The sequence below is a fragment of the Chroicocephalus ridibundus genome, chromosome 7 (assembly GCF_963924245.1).
Source record: "Chroicocephalus ridibundus chromosome 7, bChrRid1.1, whole genome shotgun sequence".
NCBI classification, from domain to species: domain Eukaryota; kingdom Metazoa; phylum Chordata; class Aves; order Charadriiformes; family Laridae; genus Chroicocephalus; species Chroicocephalus ridibundus.
In genome coordinates, this window is record NC_086290.1 from 56,464,254 (window position 1) to 56,489,937 (window position 25,684).

General features: G+C 53.3%; 1 long non-coding RNA gene across 2 annotated transcripts in view; it reads right to left on the reverse strand.

Moving 5' to 3' along the window:
- Positions 1-23,481: 23,481 nt before the first annotated feature.
- LOC134518825 (uncharacterized) overlaps positions 23,482-25,684 on the reverse strand; it is a 252,227-nt gene continuing 250,024 nt past the window's right edge. For both annotated transcript variants that reach the window (XR_010072069.1, XR_010072068.1), the window contains exon 3: positions 23,482-23,759. This is a non-coding gene — a long non-coding RNA (uncharacterized LOC134518825). The remainder of the gene's footprint in view (positions 23,760-25,684) is intronic.

A 25,684-nucleotide genomic window follows, 5' to 3' on the forward strand; every position in this document is an offset into this window, starting at 1 on the left:
CTGAGACGGTTCCTGCGTGCTTGGAGGGCCAACGCGCTTGTCCTGCCATTCCTACTTAGCTCTGTGCGGGCACAGGGATGCGCCGTACATATCTTTAATCTTAAAATATCACTTGTTACACCTGGAATCCAACTGAACGTCACTATTGCGGCCGAGGACTTTGCTCAAACCTCACGATGGAAACACCAGTTTGAATCCTCAGGAGGTTTCATAGAAAGGCTTGCTTCAAACCTAAACTTTAATCTTCCTGACATTTTTTTTTTCCCCCTACAAAAAAGTTGTCTTAAACAGCAAAAGTTCCTGTTCCTGTCAAGTTTATAGCAAAGCAGGTCCACCACATGCCATCACTCAGGACTCCCCGTGACCAGGGCGGGATTCAGCGTCATCTCCCAGAGGGATTTGGGGTTTTTTTGGCGCTCTCTATCCTTAAAAAGCATTTAAAAAGCCATTAGCAAATTGTTCTGCCTGTCTGCCGCCTCCCTCCTGCCATCCCACCTGCATCAGCTGGAGGGAAAGGGTTTGTTTGCCTCCGAGATTAAAAGTTCCCTTTACCTTCGTGCCCCTTACTTCAATATTTGGAAACAACACTGTTTTGCAGCCACGCATTTTGCCCCCTTTCCATTTCCTTCCCTCTGATAGGAAATAATTTGCCAAAGCCGATGGCGGTCCCCAGGCAGCTCCAAAGGCCCCATTTTGGGGCCAAATTCCCCCTTTACTTGGGTAAAGGGCTGGGAGGCGGTTGGGATTTCCCTCCAACAACTAGTTTCTTTGGGAAATGCCAGAGAAGGGCTGAAGCTGTGCGTGAACAGCAGATACACATGACAGATTTTTGGCTAAAAAAGGCTTGGAAAAGTAAAAGAAAACCCAAGAACCTGCTCCGTATGGCCAGCGTGATGCCATCCCCCCGCCCTGCGCTCCCCAGCACACTGCCACGGGTGGAGGAACCCCAGCGCCAGCGCTTCCCCTTCTTCCATACAGGCAACAAACCCCCAAACCCAAGGGGTTTGCAAGGAAAAGGAAATAAAATAAAATAAAATAAACCCAAGTCCCAGCGCTGGGAGAGAGGCAGAGCCTGCGGAGGCTGGCCCAGCAGAGGAATGGGTGGGAATAAAATAATAAAATAAAGGCAGAAAGAGTCAATGTAAGAGGAATTATTTAAGAGGTAGAAGAAAGTCATTAAAAAAAGGGGGGGGGGGAATCAACCCTCTCTCGGGGAGGGGGGGGAATAAAAATGTTCGAGCGAAAGTAGGCCATTTGCTAAACAATAAAAAGGATGAAGCAGATGATGATTCTAAAATGGCTGAGATGCTGAACTGCTTTTAGAAATCTGCCTTTATCAAGAGAAATGTGGAAAAGTGGTTTGGACAATTAGGAAGTAACAAAGACCTCATAAAAATAGCTCCGGGGGAAAGAGAAACACTCGGGAACGGGGAGCGCGGCAGCAGCAGCATCGTGGCGGAGCGCATTAAGGGATTAGCTGATACAGGGGCTGACCCTGCGCTGGGGACCGAGGGGGATGGATGGGGACCGGGATAAGGGACCGCACCCTGCCCGCTCCCGGCACAGCACCAGGAGCTCCTAAATCTGCCGCCAGCACGGACTCGGGGCTTTGGGAAGCACGGAAGAGGGGTGAAATGAGAGAGGCTAATGAGGATCCCGCCAGACAAATTGGAGCGTTGCCTCTTCTTCGCCTTTTAATAGCGGAGCCAAATTAAAGACGGCAAAGCAAATTCTCTCTGGATATCAGGATGCGATATCGCTTCCCGGGGGGCGAAATGGAGGAATGATGGAATTAAATTAAAGAAAGAGGAAGCTGAAATTGAATATCTGAAAGGAAACGTTGCTCGGAGTAATTCTCCGCTCAGCTGGGGATCGGCATCCCGGAGGGTGATTGCAGATAAAGTCCGATAGCACCTGGATCGCTCGGCATCCAGAAAGCCTTTCGGTCACAGTTGTGGGGGCCGCTCCGATGAGCGGAAACAGGGGCCACACGTTCCCCAAGGGGGGCTCGGAGCCCACCGTGTCGCGGGGAAGGCCCCAGGGATGGGGGAGAATGGAGAGAGGGGAGGAACAAAATCCCCAGGCAGGGTGGATTTTCCTGAGGGTTTTTCTCCGCATTACAGCCACCTGGACCCTCTCTTTTGCAGGGCGGGAAGCAACAGGAGCAGGAGATGATTTGGGGGCAGGAGAGACCTGATGCACACGATCACACAGGGCATCTCTCTGCTGCCTCAGTTTCCCCCAGGGAGGACACGGAGAAGTTCCTACTGCTCTTTCCCATTGCTCTTTATAGGCTGGTGAAAGAAAAACCCCAAACTGTGCTAACAGGTCAGCCCAAACCCCAGCCAGTCCCCAAACTCAGCCTCTGACCACGCTCCGCAGCACAGAGGATAAACACGGCATGAGAGCATCCCGCTGCGCCCCCAGCTCCTCTCCCCACCTCCCAGCGTCTCCATCTTAGGGACCGGGATGCCCCAGCCACCTGGGGCAAACGTCCTCGCGGTGGCATCTCCAGGCTGGAGAGCAGGATGGCCCCTGCGTCACGGCCAGCGGAGAGGAGGCGGTGGGTGGGAGGAGAGGAGTATTCCTCTGCCGGACCGGGAACAGCCTGGGGCTGGTGTAAATGTGGCGGCTCCCAGGGGGTCACTTCCCCAGCTCTGACTCAGCCGGGCTCTGCTCATCCCTGCTGGCCTCATCCTCCTCCTCCTCCGGCACCTCCCTGCACCTCCCGCAGGGAACAAATGCCATTCCCGAACCCCCCTGCTGTGGAACCCCCCCGTCACAGAGCAAGGAAGCACCTGGCAGTGCTTCAGGGAAAAAAAACAACCAAGGAGGGGAGGGGGGGGAAGGAGCATGAAAAAAAGCTCAAAATAAGTCAATTTGGGATGCCAGCACCCCCAAGTTTTCGGAAGTATTTTTAGCAGCAAGTTTGGAGCTAAAGGAAGCAGCTGTACGAACCCCGGCAGCAGGAGAGACAGGAGGTGGGAGCCAACACCCTCGTATTTTCATTGCACTTTTCCTTAAACCACCCTGAGTCATGCAATTGGCGTGTGTGTCCCCCCCCCCCAGCCCCCGTCATCCGAAACGAGCGTGAAGTATCACCAGCATCCCCAAAAAAGCCTGTCCCCTTCACAGCGCCAGAAGGCTGACAAAAATAGGTCCCTCTTACCGCAGCGCCAAATGTACTCACCGCCACCCAGGAGCCAAAACCCCCCCCATGAGCCCAGGGACCCCTTTTATAGAGACCTCGGGCCAGATCCTGCCTGATCCTGCCCCAGCCCATCACCTGGGAGGCTGCAGGTGAGGCTCAGCCCCACCTCGCACTTAAAGGACCGGTTTTCCTCATGAATGCAGTGATTTAAACCACCAACTTCGGTTTTTTCCCTTTAAATTACGGCGTGTCCTGGCTTTGCACCGGGCTTGGGGAGAGGAGAAACCCTCCTCGGATTTGGGAAGGTTGAAGCCCCCGCTCGGGGAGGAACCGACGGTCTCTGGCTTCAGCCTCTGATCTCCTCCTGGAGGAGTGGGGACAAGCAGTGACAGCGGGGTAATAAATCAGGGGATGGGTTTCTGCAGGGCTTTCTGAGCAATCGAGATGAGACAGAAATATCCCCGGCTCCAGAGCATCTGCTCCAGTTACCGCCCACCCGCCCGGCCCCAGCCGGGGCCCAAAAAGCCCCCAGGATATCACTGGGATCTTTAATAAACCTATTGATGACCCAGCCTGGATTTTACGGCAAAGAAAAGGGAAAAAGGCTCCTGAGCGCACCCTGACTGCTTCACCCACCCTCTCCCGCTGCGGTGGGCTCGCTCCCTTGCCCCTGGGCTATTGCAAGAGACTGCTCCGAGCCCGGGGCACCGAATTTCTGCTAGCCCTCTTCCAAGGTGAGAAAAACAAAGGCGCTCCCCAGGGATGAGGGCAGGAGAGAAGCAGAGGAGGACTCTGATTTCAGCCATGGGAGCTCAGGGCCAGCCCTGCTCCCCTGAGCTGGTCCCCGACCCTCCTGCCGATGTCCCAGGCGGCTGGCACGCAGGGCAGGTCTTCTGCCGTTGCATCAGCCAGAAATTCCAGCCGGGAGGTGAGCTGAGGTTCATTCCTGCAAAGAGCTATGAGGTAGGTGGGATTTTCGGCCAGAAAACGGTTGATCCAGCACCAGATTTGCCTCCCAGGCGTTCAGTGATCTACACAGGGGAAGAGATCACCTCTGCGTCACAGGAGGATACAGGATTAGGACCATGAGAAGATATGAACGGTGACCCAGCAAAGACAGCCTGGGTTGTATCAGCTCTAGTAATGCAAAAGCTTTGAGGGGGAAATGTTCTGGTCTGTCTGGGAAGGTCGGGTACTGGGCTCATGTTAGGTCTGGCACGGAGCTGTGAGTCCATCAGCTGTCTGAGCTGGGCCCACCTGTGGCTACAAGCTCGATGCAAAGAGAAGGCGGCCACCACATCTCCCAGAACGACTGCTGGGTGGCTGTTCCCATTACACCCTGTTCCCAGCACCGATCTCTACGCCATGCAAGACTGCAAGAAACAAAGAGGATCCCGAGCCGTCATCCGGGGGCGCGATTCCTTGGATGCAGATGCAGCCCTTGGCGAGGAAGAGAGCTGCTGGCCATGAGCCATGCAAGCACAGATTGGTGTCTGGTACCAAATGCCCTTGCTCCGTGAGCTAAAAATTATATGTTCAAGTCAAACCGGAGAAATTGGCTAAAAAGCAAAAATTAAGGGACTCAGCAAGTGAAATGTTGGCATTGTGACTGGTCAGAGGACATAATATTAGGGTTGGCCTAGAAGAGTCTTTGTATGTCGAGGGGAGAGTCCTGTCTCAGCATCAGACAAGGAGATGCTGAGCTGAAGGGCTGGCATTCAAAGGAGCCAAAGGTGCTTTCTACTTAAATTTGGGTAGTTGACCATAAAGACGGCTGGATCCTGGGAATGTGCCTACTGGTAGCGGCTTCAGTGTGGTGCTTTGCGGGGAAAACTCAATGGGCTCAACAGAGTCAGAAATCAAAATTCTGCCCGTCCAACCTTCTCGATTGGTCTTGAACAGACAGAGATGGAGAACTCGGCCTGCTCCATGCACCGGGATGGGGAGAAGGTCTTTGCCATTTCAGCCACACCACCCGTGCAGGCAAAGCAGAGGGTCAGCCAGTTCTCGGATTCAAGGTTCAAGGAAAGAGAATGTCTTTTCCAAGGGAAGAGAATCTCTTTTCCAAGGAAAGGAAAGCATCTCCTCATGCCAGGAAAAGGTCTTGGGCATTCACTTGCTAGAACTGCCTTGGAAGATACGACCGTGAAAGACCAATACAACCAGTCTCTGTCGACAGAAGCCATCCAACCGGAACAGGCTTTCAGCTAAGGAAAGCTTCCTAAACACGGAGCCCCCGTGTCTGCGCTGTCAGAAGCGATGTTGTAAATGGGCCTTGGATGTACTATCACCTTGTAATACTGTACAAAGAGCCTGGTGGATCAAGTGGAAAAATGATTACTTTTCAGAAAAAATAACTGGCGATGGAGGAAAAAAGCCGTAGGTTAGACAGATGTGAATCTACTGTTTTTTCTCTGAGCTGTGCAAAAAGGATTTTTTTTCCCCCAAGAAAAGATGGCTCTGCCAGTGGTTTGGGCAATAAAGTCACATCTCGTGCAATCCTGTGGCACACGGTACTTGTTGGAGAGTTAGTGTGAGCAGTCAGACAAGGCAAAGTCTTGAGCCATCACCTCCCTTAGATCCTCTTTTTACTCATATTTATTAACTTGGTTTTTCCCCACTACTTACCCATCACGGTTACAAGCTCCATCCCTTTTTCCTCAAACAACAGTGAGAAAAAAGCAGTTCAGATGTACAGTCATGGTTTTTAATACATTTTGCCTTCCAGGGCTGCAACGAAAGTGGAGAGAAATTGTTCTGATGGCTCAGATCCAGGGAGGGGTGGAAAGGGGAGCCGGAAGCGTGATGGTGATCGATAGAGAAAGGGTCACTGCAGGGTGGCAAGAGTCCCCTGGAGCATGTTCTCCTGGGGCTGTGGTGGGGCTGGCTGGAGCTGGCCTGGGGTGGGAGAGCAGAGAGCAGCTGAGACCTTTCCTGGTAGCCATGGTTGGGCCAGCTCAAAGGGAACTGGGAGACTGCAGAGCCTGGGTGCAGACAGTCTGTCTGGAGCATTAGGACAAGGCACAAGGTCACGTGGACAGTCTGGGAGCCGGATCCATTCCCCAGACACTAAGTGACCTCAAGAGTTTGGGCTCTTTGGGAATGTGAACAAAGTCTATGGAGGGAGACAGACAGCCATGGCCCACGGTGCTTTGGGTTGCACTAATGACTGATGCACCTAATTACGCCCTTCGTTTGCCCACTCCAGGGATGGGCCTAATGATGTTATCTCAGAGACTGCACCTCCATGGAGCACCAGCTCTCGGGAAGGCAGGTCCAGCCCCACCGTGAAGCACCAGCGAGGAGGCACTGCCGACCCCCAGATGGTCCAGGCTCCTGTGGAGGGACCCGGTGGAGTCGGACGTTTGCTTAATTTAGTCTCCTCTCCATCCTCCTCACACCTCTCATTTCATGTGAGCCTCTCTGTTCCTCGCCTGCGATGTCGTGCTGAGCCCAAGGAAGCCTTCCCAGGGCAAAACGACAATAGCTGAATTCTCTCATTAGCAGCAATGTGATGTCGTTAGGTAGGATGAGGCTTTCATGGAGACCAGACTTTTTTTTTTTTAAAGTCAGAAAAATAGGGATGGAAGTGGGAGGCACGTAAAGGTCTCCATTCACACCTTTTCCACATAAAGCCGCCCCAAACTCACCAATAAAAAACAAATTTGTGGCTGTAATTAGGAGGGGGGAAAGGATTCTTGATTTGCATGAAATTTCTTTCAGAGTTTGTTTTTCCTGTGAGAAAATGGAGCTCTCGTGTCTTTGAGTGGTTTGGGGCAGTTTCCAATAGCCGTGTCCCAGCTCAGAGCTAGAGCTCTGGGCAGGGGATGTCTCATGGTCTCCCAGCAGTGGAGACAGGCAGGATGCTGAGAGGGGCCATGGGAAAGGACAACGAGATGAAGGTGATGCTAAGACACCCCAATCTACTTCTGATGGGCACAAAAAGGCTTCCGACGAGTCTCCTGCCGTCGCTGCTTTCTGGTTTCTGATGGAATTCCACCAGCAGTAGCTCACAGTCAGTGCTTTGGTCATTTAAACGAGAGGCTGAAGGTGAACAGAAGCCACATGCCACGTCCCTTTCCTGAATCTAAACCCAGCCCTTGCACTTTCCCTTTGTTGGACCATTGTGGATGAGGACTTGCAAGCTGCGTTTCAATTCTGTGGGATTCACTCCTGCCTTCGTGGATTTTTCCAAGTGAGTTCCATTTGCCTTGCGTGAAAAGGACATGCTCAGAGGCTCAGAGGCTCTGCTTTTGCCTTGGGAAGAAGTACTGTTTGTTTTGTGGTTTTTTTTTTTAAAAAAAAAAGACCTGGACAGCTTCTGAATTTTTGTAGAACGGCCCAGGAGCTCTCAAAAATCAATGAGAATAAGATAGTGGAGTTGGTGTTAACAGACTGCAAAGTGGGTTGTGAAGGGCTGGAGAAGGTCTTTCATACCCAGCTGGAGATTTAGCATATTTTGATTTTTTCCTCTCATCCTGGCAGGTACTGAAAGGGAATCGGGAAGAAGCTGATTCCTCACCAAGGGGAAAATTCTCCTTTCAGTCAGCAGTGGGAACTGGAGTCTGCTCAAGAGTGTGGAAGATTAACACAGTGCAAAAGAGCAACCTGAAAATCCCAAATGAAAGCAACGGTTCACGGCAAATTTCCCACCAGCTCCATGAGACACCAGCGCACACACATGTGGGAGAGACTCATGGCCCCAGCCCAACGCATGAAGAAGATTTCCAGGAGCTACACAACAAAGAGGAGTAAATGGAGATGCCATCCCTGCTCCTAGCACCATTTATCACGTGGCACGTGGCAGAAGATGCCTCCCAGATCACCCCAGTTTGGCAGATGCTGACAGGCTTCTGACATCGCTCTTCCACCCATCCCTCCTGCACCATATGGCTCTTGCACGCTGGGTCCCAGGAGGTTCTTTCCAACAGCTGCTCCGCTAATGACTCCTTATTAATAGTAGGACTCTGGAAGGGCACCAGTGATGCCCCGCTTGAAGGTGAACCTTTCAGGGATGGATTTGGCTTCGGATCTTCACCTTCACAAACAGCCAAGATCACCTCCACCGCTGGCAGCGACGGTTTGGGCGGCATCATTCGATGTCTGCTGAACAGCTGGCAGTTAATGGCCACCAGTTATGTTATTTCCCAGCCTTTCTGGACCTTGTATATCCTGGGTGCCAACATCCCACAGGAACTGGAGCTAGCCTGAAGAAGGCTGGCCTCCAAGGGGAGTAACATCTTGGTGTCTTCTCCTTCCACACCACCATCCCACATCACTCGCTGTAAGAGAGCATGGGACGCAAACTGCTGGGACGGTTTGCCTCCCTGAGCTCTTGGCTCATGGCCCAGCTCGCACAAAACCTGGGCTCCCTGGGCAGCTCCTCCTTTGAACGCAGCGCTGTACAGACAGGAGCTGGGATGGGGAATCATCTGCCTCTCCAGGAGTTACGTGGGTGATGGGTCTCAGTGAAAGCAGCACTGGCTGTGTCCAGGACAGGGCAGAGTGAAACCATCACGGAAGGTCAAAAGGACCATTCACAAAGCTTTGGTTCTCAGCTGATCTCAGAAGAGCCCAACTGAAAACCTGAGCCCCACTGCTGTGCCCAGCAAGCCCTGGGCAGCCCAGGCTCAGCGCAGCCCCATGTATTCTGGGAAGGAGGTGTGGGCAGCCACCCCATAGTGACCTGCTCCCGTGGCACTGGTTCAGTCCTCGGGCAGCTGAGGAAAGCGGCAAACAAAATGCAAAGTCCTAAAAATGCCCAGCCTTACTCTCGAGGGAGGATGGGTACAGTACCTCCAGCACTGGCCGTTCTGCAAACCCGAGATTTTGGGGAATCTACGGCTTTTTCTGGAGTGTGGTTAGGAGGACGTTCTCAAGGCTCACAGGACTGCCTGCTAGGGCAGTGGGGGAAGGAAGGGCAGCTGGACCAACACCAGCGACTCAGTCACCGCTCCTACAAGCCAGCCCCAGCAGGCGGGGTGAGATGCCAGAGCATCCTCAGAGCGGGTACCACCAGCCTGGACCAGCAGTCGGAGCATCCTGGTGGGAGCCCCTTTCCTCCTGGTGGCCTCCTTGGACGGCGAGGTCCCCCTTGGAGCCCCTGTGCCCCCAGACTCCTCGCTCAGCCACACTGGGCCCTCGCTGGCCGCCCCAACCCGCCTCCACGAGCGGCCTCACCGCAGAGCGGCATCGAGGAGCAGAGCCGTGCGTAGGTGTGTGTGTGCGTGGAGAACATGTGTCTCGCTGAGAAGCGCTAGCATATGGCGACTCCGTTCCTGGAGGCACCAAAAGCCACAGCCATTAATCTCTATATATAATTTTAGCCATGAAGCCTCTGATGGATGTTTCCTCCACGCCAAAGAAAAGAAGGAAAGGGAAGGGAAGGGAAGGGAAGGGAAGGGAAGGGAAGGGAAGGGAAGGGAAGGGAAGGGAAGGGAAGGGAAGGGAAGGGAAGGGAAGGGAAGGGAAGGGAAGGGAAAAGAAAAAGAAAAGGGAAAAGAAAAAGAAAAAGAAAAGGGAAAAGAAAAAGAAAAGAGAAAAGAAAAAGAAAAGAGAAAAGAGAAAGGAAGAGAAGAGAAAGGAAGAGAAGAGAAAGGAAGAGAAGAGAAAGGAAGAGAAGAGAAAAGAAGAGAAAAAAGAAGAGAAAAGAAGAGAAAAGAAGAGAAAAGAAGAGAAAAGAAAAGAAGAGAAAAGAAAAGAAGAGAAAAGAAAAGAAAAGAAAAGAAAAGAAAAGAAAAGAAAAGAAAAGAAAAGAAAAGAAAAGAAAAGAAAAGAAAAGAAAAGAAAAGAAAAGAAAAGAAAAGAAAAGAAAAGAAAAGAAAAGAAAAGAAGAAAAGAAAAGAGAAAAAGGAAAAGAGAAAAGAAAAAGGAAAAGAAGAGAAAGGAAGAGAAAAAAGAAAGGAAGAGAAGAGAAGAGAAGAGAAGAGAAGAGAAGAGAAGAGAAGAGAAGAGAAGAGAAGAGAAGAGAAAAGAAAAAAGAAAAGAAAAGAAAAGAAAAGAAAAGAAAAGAAAAGAAAAGAAAAGAAAAGAAAAGAAAAGAAAAGAAAAGAAAAGAAAAGAAAAGAAAAGAAAAGAAAAGAAAAGAAAAGAAAAGAAAAGAAAAGAAAAGAAAAGAAAAGAAAAGAAAAGAAAAGAAAAGAAAAGAAAAGAAAAGAAAAGAAAAGAAAAGAAAAGAAAAGAAAAGAAAAGAAAAGAAAAGAAAGCTTTGTAAAACATTAGCATTCCTGAAACAGCAGTACAGCCTGAACGAGCCCACAGGACTGGAGAGCAATTAAGCAATTAAGTCAGGCCACTAATTGCTAAGAAGTGGTGTTTCTCTGATGGGTGATAGGGGCCCTGCGTGGAGGAGGAGTGTGGCCAGTGAGCCGGTTGGTGGGCAAGCCGCTGGCTGATGGCTCTGGGTGGCTCCTCTGGAGGGGCCTGATTCAGCCCCAGGGGTTTTCTGCCCTTTGTGGGGGCAGGTCTGGCACGAGTGGGGCTGGGAGGGCCCCTGGCTCTGCCCCAGGGATCATCCGAGGAGTCAGTGTGGGTGTCCTGTCCGGACACAGAGGGGACAGTCACCAGGAGACCCGACTGCATCAATCCTGTGCAGGCACGACAGACGTACTCCGGCTTTCCCAAGCTCAGTCCCAGGCTTGGGCCCTTGAGTTCCCAACCCGGAGAGGACACAAAACACCCATAAGTAAACATCAGCTGAGCCATCAGCCGAGCCGCCCATGCCCCAGTGCATGGAGATGTTAATTATCACCTGCAGCAACAAAAAGAGGAGGGGATGCACCACCCCATCACTTCCCAGCCACTTACTGCCGCTGCCTTTGCCCGGCTCCATCATTCCTCTTGTCCAGGCCGCGACCAGGAGAGAGGCGCCACGTTTGAGTTAATCGCATAGAGCACGACACCGGTGTGTGCTAACAGCGCTCATCCGCACTGTGTCCCAAGCCCTGCCCAGGCGAGGAAGGAGGACGACAGGACCTGGATCTGTTCCAGTTCCCCACGTCACCCCCGGCAAGACGCAGCTGGAGGGACCACACGGGCCCTGGGCACGGGCTGGACCTCGCAGAACGGGCACAGCACCCAGCACTGTCCTGACCAAGTGGCCAATTTGCCATTATAATGAGCCATGGTGGCATTTTCCCACCGCTGGACCAAGTCTCATGGCGGTGGCAAGGTGGGACAGGGAAGGCACCGCCTGAGCTCCAAAAAGCTGCATAACTCAGCGTTATAAGGGGGGGTATTGGGACGATATGGAGCTGATTCACCTTAGCAAAACCTGGCCCAGAATCTCCCGGCTTCGTGGGAAGCAGCAGCCTCCAGCTCTCGGTACCAGGAGCCCTTGGCCAAGCCTGGCCCCTGGACGGTCCTCGCCGGCCCATGGAGCCGCTCTCCGCTCCAAGGGTTAAGGCAGGAGCCGCGCGGGGTGACGGAGTAAGAAATTTCACTTTGCTCCTATTTGTAGTTAAAAAAAGCACTAATTCATTCTAAATCTGCCTGAAAGAGCCTTAAGTGGTAATACGCCGATAAGACGACTTTATTTGGCTTAGCATTTAGAAAGTTTTATGTGTGTAAATGGGTGAGGATATCGCAAAGGCTCATTTTCTCTCTCTCTCTCTCTCTTTTAAAGCGGGGAGCTGCCTGCCTTCCCTTCTGTTCTCCTGCCGGCAGCGTTTATATATCCCAGCCTTTTCCCCAGACGCAGGCACGAATGTTGCCTGCTTTTCAGCAGGGGATTACTGCTCGACGCGGGACCGGCACCTTGTTTGGGTGATGTCCCCTTGCCGGACAGCCCCACGGTCTCCCCGTGGCCTGAGGACATCTTCACCCCACAGCCCTGGGCAGACCTGAAGCCGTCTCTGAGCCCCTGTGGGGTTTTTGGCTCTTGCCGGGGTCTCAGCCCGGGGGAATCGGGGTTGGTCTCCAGGCACGCTCGGAGCAGAGGATGAGGCAAAGCCTTGCAGCGATTCAGGGCGAACAGGGTGTGCAAACCTTCCCGTCAGCTGTGCGGAACGCAACCATCGCTCCCCAAAATCACCCTACACAGTTCCCCAGGTACCACCCCAACAGCCCTGGGGAAGAGACACCCCCATCCGTCCACTTTGGCATCCCCACCCTCACTCCTCACCCAAGCGAGGGAGGAATTTCGTTCCCTGTGTCACCGCCAGCCTTCGCTCTCTGACCGCTCGGGTCGCCGGGGTTGGGGACATGATCTCATCTGGCTCGAGGTTCATTTATCCCCCTTCATGTGTCACCAAAAAGCCGCCGCCCAGCAGCACCTTCCCCAGCCTGGCCACGCTCCCCTGCTTCATCCAACCCGATTTTTCACCCAATTCGAGCCACCGCCACAGCCGGCTTTTATGCAAAACACCCTCTTTCGCAGGGTGATTTCTCATCCTGATCCCTCCGTTTACCTCGAGGGCCACGGCACAACTCCCCGGCAGCTAATAAGGCTCGTGAAGTGCTCTTGTCAAAGGTTAGCACGGCTGTGAAGAGACTGAGCATTAGGAGCAGGGAGCCGGCTGCGGGAGAATAAACACCGCCGAGCGGTGCTCGGGCCGTGCGAGATTTGGCAAATTTCATAAAGGTCAGTTATCAGATAAATGAGAGGAGATGAGAAATTTCAGCAAAATGCCCCCGCTTCTTGGAAATGTCTGATTGAGCACGAGGCTTGATGGATGCTGTAATGGGCTCCCTTATGTCTGTCGGTGCCTGGAGTTAATCTTCGCTCTCTGAATACGAACTCCAGCGGGGTTCCCAGCTTTGGGTCTTGGGCTTCGCCAACAGCCGGGCGTTGTTCGGGCGTCACGTTTATTTCTGCACAGCTCATTCAGGAGGTGACAGCAGCAAGGATCTATAGTTAACCAGCGGCGGCGCGAACGCTCGTGTCGATGGGCGAGTCGCTTGTCCCAGTACTGAAATGCATTAACTGGTGGGCTCCCAGCAGAGGGACAGCCGGGGGAGCTCGACGTGGGCAAGCAGGTCTGGCTGGAGACCCCCAGAAATGCGTCTGGAAGGAGCTGAAACGTCTCATTCGGATGCTTTCAAAATAAGATATTGCATTTCAGGACACTCAGCTCCCTTCGGATTGGTTTTAAGTGAAATGTTTTGACTTCCTTTTAATGGATTTCTTTAAAAAATAAAAATGGTCTGATTTTAAAGGAAAAAAAAAAGGGTAGATAGATAGGCCCTAAAATTATGTTTATTGGAGAGGGATGTGTGTAAGAAACCACATTTCGCACTGATGTGCAGTGATGTATTTTATGATTTATTTTTTTTTTTCCTTTCACATATTCCCAGCCACCCCACACCTCAGAAGAATTGCTCTTCTGGGTTGGTTGACACCAGCCGAGTAACGCAGATGAGCTGGGCACGGGTTTCCTCCTACACGAGCCTGACGAGAGGAGGGGAGGACGAGAGAAGGATGAAGCTGGAGGGTCTGCAGCAAGACGTGGCCATGGGGACGAGGGACCAGAATCAGACCTTGTCCTGGCGATCCAGCCCAGGACGGGGCGGTCACCCAGGCTCGGGCCGCAGCAGCCTCTCGGGCAGCGGTCGGATGTCACCTGGACCTGCGAGATGCCACCGGGGAAGCCACACAGGAGGAACCACACTTGGGTGCAACATCCCAAGGAGGAGCATCTCCAGCGGCTGGTCCTACCCTGCAAAATTTGGGTAAAGCTCCCAAGCTAATAAATCGCTTTATCCCAATAAATCACTTTATCGGGATTGCAGTCACGGTGCCGCGGGTCTACTCACCATCGGGCTTTGAGGGTCTGTCTCTCCTGGGATGAGGTGACCACGGCACCGGGGAGAGCAGGAGCTTAATAAAGACATGCAAAGCAGAGAGGTGATGAGACACAGCGAGGAGAGTTCCCTGCCTGCCCTGAACAATCTCCGACAGCCCAGGAGGAATTCGCATTATTTCAGCTTGGTTTTAGCATTATTCCTGTTCCATTTAGCTAAATAAATAGAGGCCGGGTTTAAACTAATTTAATCGTGTGCACGCAGCCGACTTGCACAGCCTAAAGTAAATCATAATTTTTATTGAACTGGTGTGGTTTGAGTTTAGAGGAAGAGTTTGCTACAAGACGGATTTTCAGCGGGTTTCCTACCCTTTCCGAAAGGGCCGGTGATGAACTGCTTCACGTGGGGAAACGAGGGGAAGTACCAAAAAAAAAAAAAAAAAAGAAAAAAAGAAAAAAAGGCCAGTCTTCAAGGAGCCACTTGGATTTACAGCAAAGTTGCATTTGCCCGGGGCTGGCTTTAGAGCCATTTCACTAGCAGACGTGCTGGATCTGTCTGCACGTGGGATTTAACAGGATCTTTCAAAAAAGATTCAAAGTACAAGAGCAGACAGTTACTAAAACAGAGATAATGTGAAAATAGGCATTAAATAGGTAACGTAGACCCTCCCATCCGCCCCTCCGTGCCCTCTTTCCCCCCTCCCGTTATAAGAGGGCAGGAGCAGAGCCCGCGGGCAGCGCACCCCCCGCTGGGGTGGGACGGGAGGGCACAGAGACCCCCCCGGCAGCGGGTGACAACTTCACGGCTTTTCCCATCCGGAGGCGGAAAGTTTCATCAGTTTATAACCAAGACTAATCCAACTGGATTAGGGGAAGCAAGGATACCCCCAACACCCCACCCCCCCCCGACACTCAGCAGCGTTGCCTGCCCAGTTTCCTCCCAACGGCGGGGACACCAGCCCCGCTCCCAGCACCGGGAGGGAGCAGAACCATGTGCTTTTCCCCCTTTCCGTCTGCAGGCGTGAGCGAACATCTGTGTTGGTGGCAATTCCCCTGCTCTCCCCGCTAAGGCAGCGATTTGGCAGGAAAGCTTTCACCCCCCGGGGCTGGCGCTTGGCAGGGATGCAGGCTGGTCCGCAGTCCCAGTCTGCGAACCGGCCGCCCCGCAGAGCCGCGGCGGAGCTGCCGGCGCGGGCTGCGATAATCCGGCGGGAGCTTGATTCCTTGCCACGCTGTTACTCACGTTTGTTTACTGCAGGAAATTCATCTTTTCGGCTCATGCTGGGGATTAATTAATGGTTATGGCTTCTGTGACCCTGTGATTAACTCATTTTCACATAATTGCTTGAAGACAAAACGATGTATTAGTAGCTTTTCTCCCTCCCCATCCTCGCTTGCCACAGCCTCCGGAGGGACACAGCATTCAATAAGAACTTGGATTTTCCTTCCCATTTTTCTGCTTTTCCCTGTTTTTTTGCACATCCCTCATAGATCCCGAAGAAGAAAGTCAGTGAGAACTGGGGTTGACGGCATGCCCCAGCAGAAGTCCCGCTGGCATTTGGCTGGGCACAGAGACCTCCACCATGACCTCCGCGACAAACGCTGACCAAAGTTTTAAGGTTTGCTATCGGAGGGTCACGCTGCGCAGAGAAAAGGACTTGGCTTTGCTCTAAAACTGCTGCAACTTGGAGCAAGGCTTGGGTGACGCCTTTGCAGCCTCCTGATGAGAGGGAACATGGCTGCCCACCTGCAAGACAGGTCACCTGGAGAATAGCAAGGATGAACCTTCCTCCTTCGTCACCAGGCAGCACCCTGGGCGTTGGGGCTGCCAAGTCTGGGTGTGCAAGAGGTGGTGAGACAGAGACGTAGCGTGTGGGTGGGATCCATCTCCCCCTGCATCTTGCAGGGGACCTGCTCTTGCTAAGAGGTCACAGTTGTAGGCGAGGTGAATGTTTCCGAGTCCTCCCTCCGGGATCTTGTCCAACATGTCATAGAATCATAGAACCATAGGGTTGGAAGGGGCCTCTGGAGATCACCCAGCCCAACCCCCTGCCAGAGCAGGGTCACCCACAGCAGGTGGCACAGGAACGCGTCCAGGCGGGGTTGGAATGTCTCCAGAGACGGAGACTCCCCCACCTCTCTGGGCAGCCTGTGCCAGGGCTCTGCCACCCTCAGGGTAAAGAAGTTCCTCCTCATGTTTAGATGGAACTTCCCATGGTCAAGTTTGTGCCCGTTACCCCTTGTCCTGTCCCCGGGCACCACTGAGAAGAGCCTGGCCCCATCCTCCTGACACCCCCCCTTTCAGTATTTATAAGCGTTGATAAGATCCCCCCTCAGCCGTCTTTTTTCCAGACTGAAGAGACCCAAATCCCTCAGCCGTTCCTCATAAGAGTCCTGCCTCGAAACTGCTCTGCACTGAAATGGGAACAGAAAAACCAGCCTGGTGTGAGGACACAGTCCCTCACTGTGCCTGAAAGAGTGGGGTCACCCCTTCTTGGATATCCATCAAGAAAAATAACCTCCTTTGAGATCACGGAGGCAGGCTTGTGCCAGAGCCCTCCACAAGCCGGAAAGCCTCCCCTCCAGGACACAGGTTAAACCACCACTGCCAGGGGATTTAAGGCAGGACCTACAGAAACCCCGCTGTCCTTCGCGGACCCCAGGGGAGAGGGAGTGCCATGGTCTTAGTGGCTATCAGGGGTTTGGGTACCTTCACTTCCCGAGGACCAGGGACGGCCAGGATGGAGAAGGTGGCGGGGAGCCTGGACATCCATCATGAGGTGACCTGCTTCACCCATTCCTCTGCCGAACGAGGGGCTGCCACCCCATCCCACCTCGAGGTCAGAGATTGCTTTTCACCACCAGAAGAGAGTCTGAAACTCACTCTTTGCCTAATCCAGACTCCCGCAGGAGCAGCCGCTTCGCCTCCTGCCGCTCCCTCCTCTCCCAAAACCCATTTCAATCTGAGATTATCGAGTTAAAACACTCAGCTGACAGAAATAATAAGCACTCAGCAGGCAGCCAGCAGCTCTGCTGGGCTTCCCTCTTCCCACGCCCTTAATCTATTTTTCAGAGAGTCTTCAAGCAATTTAAGCTGGCCTTTCCGAGCCGAGGAGCTTTAAACTTGGACATCGAGAGTTGTCCCTGCTTGTCCTCAGCTCGCGGCTCTGCTCCATCCCTGGTCGCCAGCAGAACAGGGGACAGGGCAGGAGGGAAGAGCTGTGATTTCTTGTCTGGGGAGATGGGATGGTTGGAGAGAGAGAAGTACGAGGCCACGAGAGATGCCAGTGCTGGCAAGGTAGACGTGAAAAAATGTGACTATGAGGATTACGGTGTTAAATGCACGTTTCCTGCACAGAAAGCTGGCAGACTGCAGAAAAGGACACCAACATGAAATGCTGCCTCAGGTCTGCCTCCGAGCATGAAAATCAGATTACATGAGCTAGAGAGACTTATCTCCTTCCTCTGACGGAAGGGAGGAGCCCTGGAAAGGTGGTTTCCATCCACACGCTGCCCATCCTGTGTGGGCCCAGCAGGAACGAGCATAAAGTTTAAATCAAGCAATTATTTCCTTAATTTCTCTCAAGCTTCAAATGTCTTAAATTGCCAGAGGGTCTTCTGGGTTTTGGTTTTGTTTTGCCCTTTTTTTTTTTCATCTTCTTTTTCTTTTTCATCTTACTCTTCCTATCCCTCTCTACTGGTTCTAATTGTGTCATTAGTAATTAATGACTTTGGAGGGAGACATTTTCTTTTTAATTAAAGGAAGAAAAGAGGGAAGCTGTAGTGGCACGCAGGCATCATTCCTGGCACAGAACAGGATTTTCCTGAAGCAATTTATCTCTCTTCCAGCAATCGGGGAAGGGGATGGGACCGTCCTGGGGACATTTTCTGTGCTGGTGTACCCCAGTTTGGAGAGCTCATCCTCCCACCTCCTCATCCATGGCAAGGAGCTCTTCTGTGCCTTGGTCAAAGTGAGCCAGGGAGTCAATTTTAACTCCAGGAGGGACAGGCTCTGAGTGTGAATTCACACGGAGAAGGCAAGCTGGATGGTGCAAAACCTGCTCCAGATGTGGCCCTTCTCCCACAGAGACCATGGAGAAGACCTCAGGCTCACCTGATCCCCTCCAAACATCTGGAGAGCTTTGCAGAAGCTCATCCCACCGCTGCCCTGGAAGCTGAAGAGATAGCACCGCCACTGTTTGGACCCCAGCAATGCCACGCTGCCCCCACTGCTGGCTGGGGAGCCTGCGCTGGAGAGGTGCCAGCCTTGGGGAGCCCCGGAGCATCGCTTGCTGAGGCTTCTCCACCAGGATCTGCCCCTCGGCTGCAGGGGGGACCCTCAACCGCTGCGAGCTGCCCAGCTCCCGGCAAGGCGGCGCAGGAAAACCGCACGCCCTATCTCATCTGGCAAATGGGTAATTATTCCTCCTGCCGATGCTTGCTGCTCCATCCAAGTCGATGTGGGGCTCCATTTGTCATTGTTTGTGAGAGCAGGAAGGGAGGCCACCGCGCTGAATGGGAATTGATTGCTTGGATGCCGGCCGGGCTGGGCAGGCAGCCTGGGCTCTGGGTTACTGCAAATTATTCCTTTAGCGGCCGTACACGGGAAAGTCACACGCCGGGATCCCTCCAGCAACTCCCCAGCTACTGGGAGAACTGGTCTGCTCCCAGAGGGAAGGAAGGAGAAGCACCAACGGGATGCGATGCAGGGCTTGGGAGAGGATGGCAGCCACACACCTTCACTGTGGATTTGCGGATGCTCCTCAAATTACTTCCAGCAGTTGGTAAAAGCGGCAAAGGGGGTTTTGGAGGAGCCTGTGGGAAGCAAAGCGACTGGGAAGAAGAAAAAAGGAATGAAGCCCAACGTCTGCAGATGTAGTTCTGTAAAGGATACAGCAAAACGCAGCGGGAAAGGAGGGATAATTGGCCCTGAATTAGTGGCTGATGTTCAGGCAACAGCTCTCGGGGCTCCTGCAAAACAGCTGGGAGCAGACACCTGCCCAACAGTCAGGGGAATTAAGGGAGAAAAAAATAAAAGCCCCCAAAACCTAGCACAAATGTCAAGGCGATACAAAGGAATGAGCACAAAATAGCACAGGACATTTTCTAAGGCCATTATCTGAGATTCACAGCCTCTCTCAGGCGATGGGCTCGGCCCCGGGCTGCCTCCTTGGAAAAGCTCCGGAGAAAGGAAATGAGGGTGAGGAGAAGAAAAACGGCTGCGGTTAACAGGGGAACAGAGAGCGCATTTCGGCAGGGAGTGAAAGTCAGAAATGATCCTGGTGCCCAGCGGGGAGCCCGGCGTCGGTGCGAGCCGCGGGCCATGTGCCGTCCCAGCCCGGAGGCGCCGGGGATGCCGAGCTCAGAGGGGAGCGGGGCTGAGCATTCACCTTTCCTGCTGTTTATGGACTAAAAGGAGGGATGTAAGGGAGATAATCTGCTGTGGTTTGCAGGTGGAGGAGGGATGAGGAGCTTGGCTGTCTCCAGCAATGAGGGAACAGGCTCAGAGGTGCAGCAGGGAGCAGGAGAGGAGCTCGGGGAGGAGGGAGTGCACTTTGTGGTCCTGCACCCTGGGCTAAAGAGCTGATCCTGGCCGGGGTGGGGATGCGAGCCCCCTCCTGCAGGGTGTTATTACAGCAAATGATTTAAGAGAAGAGAGGGTTTACTACTCAAATATGCTGTTCTCTGCAGTGGACTCTCCCCTTGGGAGCAGGTGAGCCTTGCACCGGGGGTCGACTTACGGTAGGGAAGAAAATTTGGGATCTTGAGGGATCCTGGGTCTTCCTGCGCTCTGGCAGTTTTCTTGACTGACCCAACCTCAATGCTGGGATGGGGCGTCCCACCAAGGTCTCCCTTCTTCCCGTCGGTCAGAGTTCCACAGAGCAACAACATGGAAAAGACAAGAAGTCCGAGACACGATTTGAGGCAAGCCAGAAAGGAAAATACCATTATCCACCCAACACTATGGGAAGAGAAGATGGACAGGATCACACGGGCCACCGACTCCAGCCCCAGCCATTCCACATGCCCTCGGGAAAGGTGGCTGCTCCCAGGGGATGGGGGACTGTCCCATCTGGTCACAGCATGCAGGCGACAGCCGCTGCCCCCTCTCCCGCACCACGGCACCCCACGCTCCAGGCAAATCCATCTTCTACCGGCTCAAGGAGGCTCCATCCTGCCCCTGCTCCTCCCTTTCACTCCCCTCCTTCCCTTTTTGCCCCGTTTTTATTTTTGAAGCTCTCAGGGAACCTCACATTAACTGCAGCTTGGAGAAAGTAATCACGCTATTTCTAGGCAGAGAACTAATTTAATGCATGGATGACTTTAGCTCAAAAGAAGAAATAAGGACACTCAGGCATCCTAAGGGAGCAGAATAATAGGGTAATTTGCACAAGATGAGGAGAAAGGGGAAAAAAAGGGCCACTACTTCTTTTGCATAATCTTTAGAAATCTTCTTCTTTCCCCTCTTTGCTGGTCACCACCATCGAGTCTCCAGAGGTCGAACGTTCACGCACGCTGGCACTTCAAAAGGGGCAACAGCTGGGTTCAGCTGGGCGCGATTTCTGCTGCGGTGCCCACAAGGGTGGGAGGAGTGGGACAAGGGACGAGGGTTCGTGGCTCTTTGGGGTGCAAGGGAGGCCTGAAATGCCCTCAGCCTGTGCCAGAGGCAAGGAGGCAGTGGAACTTCTAGTGCCTGAGAGACATTCCACTATTTCCAAATGCCTAAAGGGAGGAAAGGGAAGGGAAGGTGGGAAAGGCGGGGAGACGCCGCTCAAAGTTTTTCCTTCTGGCGGCAAGACTCTAATATTTAGAGCTGCCTGATTATATGGAATAAAAGAAATGTCAGCATGAAAATCATTTGGAGGTGCAAAATTGAAGCTTTCCCTTCCAAATGTGTGGAAACAAGGATGTTTTCACTTTGCCAAAACGCTCCGTGACATATTTTTCCCTTCCCTTCACCCTCCCAACCAACATTTGATTGAAAGCACCACTTTCTTGTGAGAAGTTTCCATTTTGAGAAAACCGCCTTTCCTGTCAATAAAATTGTTCCTGCTGAGGATTTCCAAGCAGCGTGTGCATCCATGGGGACGGTCAAGTGCTGGGAATAATAAAGTCCATGTGGCAGAGGCATATGTGGTCACAAACCCGTGTCCCAGGGCTGGACCATGGGCTGGGAAGGGACAGGTCTGGTACCGGGAGAGCCCGGTACGGCAACCGGCAGCACCCGGAGGAGCCTCGGGATGCACGGCTGAAAGGGATGCTCTCCCACCTGCAGGAAATCATTCACCTCTAGATTGGACACGGCAAGTTCTGCCATGAAAGCGGATGATTTTTTCTCGCTCTCATCCTGGATCGTCTCCCTTCCCAGAGCAGGCTCCCGCCCCGCGGCATTTTGGTGGGGGCGAGGGAATTGCAGAGCGGCCGCTGTAGCGCTGCGCAGGCAGCGCGGGACCAGCTGCAGCGAGGGGGAGCCCGGTCACCCCCTCATCTTCTGCCCCCAGCCTGAAGGAAACAGGATCCAGGCACAGACCCGCTGGAGCCACCTTCCAGCATCCCTGCCTTGCTCCTTGCCCGGCTCCAGCCGCGTTGTACCGACAGGGGAATAAAATATAAGTAGGTCAGAGCCCCATTTGTCTGTTATTTTGCACCGGGTGGTGACTGGAACCGGCAGCTTAATGGATGGATCTCACTTGTGAAATTACCCAGAGCAAAAACATGTGTACCTGCAGGGCACAGAGACTTGGTCACACCAGGAGGAGAGGAGATTTGATCCTGTTACCAGCGAAGAACGGAAGAAAAAAAGCTCGTTCCTCTCTTCCTGCCTCCCGTTTTTCCCCTTCTCTGCGGCCAGGGCCGTGTGCTGGCCCCGGGGAGAGCTCGTTGCTGTTATTTCTCCTCCTTGGCTGTGCCGTAGGGAAGCAAGAGACCAGCCTGGCTCACCCGGGAATGGACCCGAGCCTTTTATTACGCTGGGCTGGAGGCTGAATTTATAACCAGCCCAGGGATGCTTTCTCTAGGTGCAACCCACATCTCTTCGGACAGAGAAAACGCGGGGTTGGGGGGGCGGGGGCGGGGGGGACACGAACAGTTCATTAGGTAATTTTTTACCCCTTTCAACAACTGAAAACGGATAGAGGAAAGGCATGCGGATGGGGGAGCGGTCCGAATAAATAATCTTTCACGATGCCCCGGCTTTACAAACTTCTCCCTGCTCTTGGCAAAGGCGCTTGAGGTAGCATGGGGTGCGTGGGCTCATTGCAATGATAAAGGCCAGCCCATCGTGGAGGTGTTCCCACCCCGGCAACCCCCCCGGGGAGTCCCAGACGCCGCCAGTGGCGGCGTCTGGGACTCCCCGGGGGGCTGCCGGGGTGCGAACACCTCTCCGGTGGTACCGAGAGAACTGCTGCCATGCTTTGACATCACCCAAACTACTGCAACCACCGTACGTGCTGCAAACACCAGCTCCCGGTACAGCAGAGTCAATCCCCTGGGCGTCCCCAAGGAAATGGGGGTCTCTCGCATCCCCGGCACCGAGCGATATTCCCCCGTCTCTCCCCCCCCGCCCCCCAAACTCTTAACTCCCTGCTTGGATGCCTAGTGGAAGACCCCGTGGATGGAAAGTGAGAACATCGGGAAAGAACTGTAGCTTCTTATTAGTAAAGGCCATCTGAGCCTGTAATTAAAATTTGCCTAATGACCTGGCTGCTTCGTCATTTTCACTATCAGCGACGTTAATTTAAAGTGATGGGTACTTAGGCAAAGACAAAATTAATTTCTCCTTTAAAAAAAATTAAAGGGGCAGAGCGTGGATTCAGCCATGCTCCCGCCCACCATCCCACCGCAGGAGGAGCTCCGTGCCTGTGCCGCAGCGGGGCACGTCTTGGTGAAGATGGGAGGAGGAAGGATGAACCGCACAGAGCAGATGCTTCTTACCCTTAATCCCTGCTGGAAAGGGGTCCGGAAGATGGGATCGTACTTCCATGGAGACAGAGGGCCCTACCTTGGTGGCTCTGGTGACGCGTGGGTACGGTTGTCCCAGTGTTGCCAGTGAGAGGTATGTCCTGCAAAATGCACACAGGTACCAACGATCAAGTCCGGGTTTTCCTCGGGTGGAAGAAAAAAAGGTCCACGGTTCTTCCCCCAAACCCTCTTCCTGTTCTCCACCTTCTCACTGCAAATAGGACATTGGATGACTTTCAGCCGCAGTCCCTTGTCCCCAGTGGACGCTCTGCCCCATCCCCAGAGCCACCTGCCCTTCTCTCCCCCTCGCTGGTTTTCAACAAGTCCACTTAAACCACTCAAACCTGCCTCAGCAAACTCCCTTCCACTTCCCTGGGTCACCCAAGGCCTCCTACAACCCAACCAAAACTAGGAGGAAGAAGATATCCACAAAACAACATATTGGTCTCCCAGCAGTCCCCATTTACCATCCGCAAGCAACTCGTGGGTGTTCCCAGGGACACAGATCCATCCCCGCCTGTGTCCCCCCGGCACCACCAGCCCTGCCTCTGCCCACGCTCCGACCTGAGCAGGGACGATCTCTGAAGATCTCATACCTTTGCCGTGTCCCAGCCCGCAGGACAGCGATGCCGAGCTGTTCCCCGGCCACGCCAAGGCCGACGCGCGCAGCCTGGGCAGTCACGGCTGCAGTATTCCTCCCCATCCCTCTCTCTCTGTTAAATCCGAGGCTGCAGTGGATTTAGTGTTCAGCGTCGGTAGTCCATACCTCATCGTTCATGCCACATTGATTCTCAATTCCAGCCCTGTAGGTTATTTAATTGGGCAGATATCCCTTCAATTTTCTCCTCCAGCGATATTATTGATGGCTGAAGTCTATCCATTTCTTTGCACGGGGCTTCAACAGGAGCCTGTTAACAATTATAACAATAGTCAAACACTTTGCTTTCGATTGTACTTCACAGTCCCAAATCTCAAACAATCCATTAAGCCCATCTTGGAGGTATTAATTGTCCCAGGTTCAGTCCAGAGATAGCTTGCGCTGCCCTTCGGGCTGGAATCATTACTCTTCCCTCTCCATTTCCCTCCTCCAAGTGCTCTTTGAGTTGTGAGCCAGACCAGAGGACCATGCCCCCAGGTAAATCTTCCGGCAGGAGCTCGCAGCGCGGTGCCGCGGTGGTCAGACGATGGCCCCGGTCCCCAGCTCACCTAAATCACACCCGCACCGCTGTGCCCGAGCCGGGGACCGGCCACCGGGGCAGGCGCCGGGATGGGTCTGTGGCTAAATCAAGCCCTCGCTTCTCAAGCCCCTGTGAGCCTGCGCTGACCGTGGGAATCCACAGGCCAGAGACCTCCAGTAAATCCCCACTGCGGCACCAGGCCACGGCTGGAGCGGGTAAAGAGAAACAGTGACATGTCCTGGTTAAGGCAGCGGAGATCCAGGACAGTCTGTCTGCCTCCTGTCTTCCCTTCCAGCTCCCTTCCACACTGAAGTCTAGCTGAAGCGTTGCACGGGAATATTTTTTTCATGGCCATCCTGTATCCCCAGGGCACAGCGATCCTCTGGGATAGGAGAGACCTGGGCTGAAATGCCCCTGACTCTGCTGTGCGGGAAAGGTACCAAACCCCCCCTCCTCGGGCAGAGACGGAGCAGGCTCCTGGGGACGAGGAGAACCAGGAGAAACTTCTGCACCCAGGTGCCTCCTGAGGGGCCTCACTCTCCTGCGACGCCGCACAAGGAGCTCTGCTGGGCCCCTCCTTTGCTATCTAGTGGAGGGCCCAAAGCTGCCAGGAACAAACCATGGAAAATCACGTTGACTCCCTTGTTTCACCTCTCCAACATCCAGCGTCGTACCGGGCAGGGAAAGTTTTATTTCAAGCTTTATCCTTTTTACTTAATTTTTGATGGATGCAGTCTCAACCTTTATACTATCTGAAAATGAATATTTTACTATAGTATAAAAGCTGAAATTACATGAATTAATTATATTTAGATATTATACTGAATATTTGATTCGCAGAGTAGAACAGCCAATGTCGGAAGGGAACGTTTCAGCCGTACCCGTGCTGGGCACGGCCCCAGCTAACGCGTGATCCGTAGGTGCAATTCCCCGACAGCCCCCATTTCATTCATGCTTTTTCTCCTCCTTTCTGCATTTTCGAGGGGAGGGATGGAGAACGACAGGTCCCTGGCTCCCTGGGGCTCCTGCGCTGAGCTTTCACCCTGGCGGCTCTCACGCAGCCATCTCCCAGCCCCGCAGCCCTCTTTTCTGCACACCAGGATGCCCCTGCAGCCGCAGCCAGCCTCCACACCCCGCTGGGGCCGTGGCCGTGGCGGAGAAACGCCTGCCCCTGCGCGCGGGGCTCCACCGAGAACGCTCCTATTGCTGCCGCTAATTACTCTGGGGCTGCTGGCCATGCACCGTCTCGTTAATTACCTGCAGGTCACAACGGCGATTCTTCCCGTATGAAAGCGGCACCAGTAATTTCGTGTTTCAAATGAACTCCGGGAGCACCCTGCAAGCCATTCTTTGCAGGAAAATAGAGTGTAATATCTATAATTAGACGCAACGGGGATGGCCTAACAAGAGTGCGCCGAGGAGCTCAGCAGAGATGGCTGCTCTGTTCGGACACCCGGAGGGATTCCCTTTGCGGCCAGGTTTTCGGGGAGTGAGAGAGGAGGTTTGCAGGTGCAGCACCGAGACGGGAGCCACCACCGAGGTGGTGAAACAAGGTGATGCTTGGAACAATGCCGGCCTTGGTAGGGCATCCTGGTATAAACGCACGCAAATCACACCATGCCGCGAGGTTACTGGGTGCAAGAACAAGGGGATGG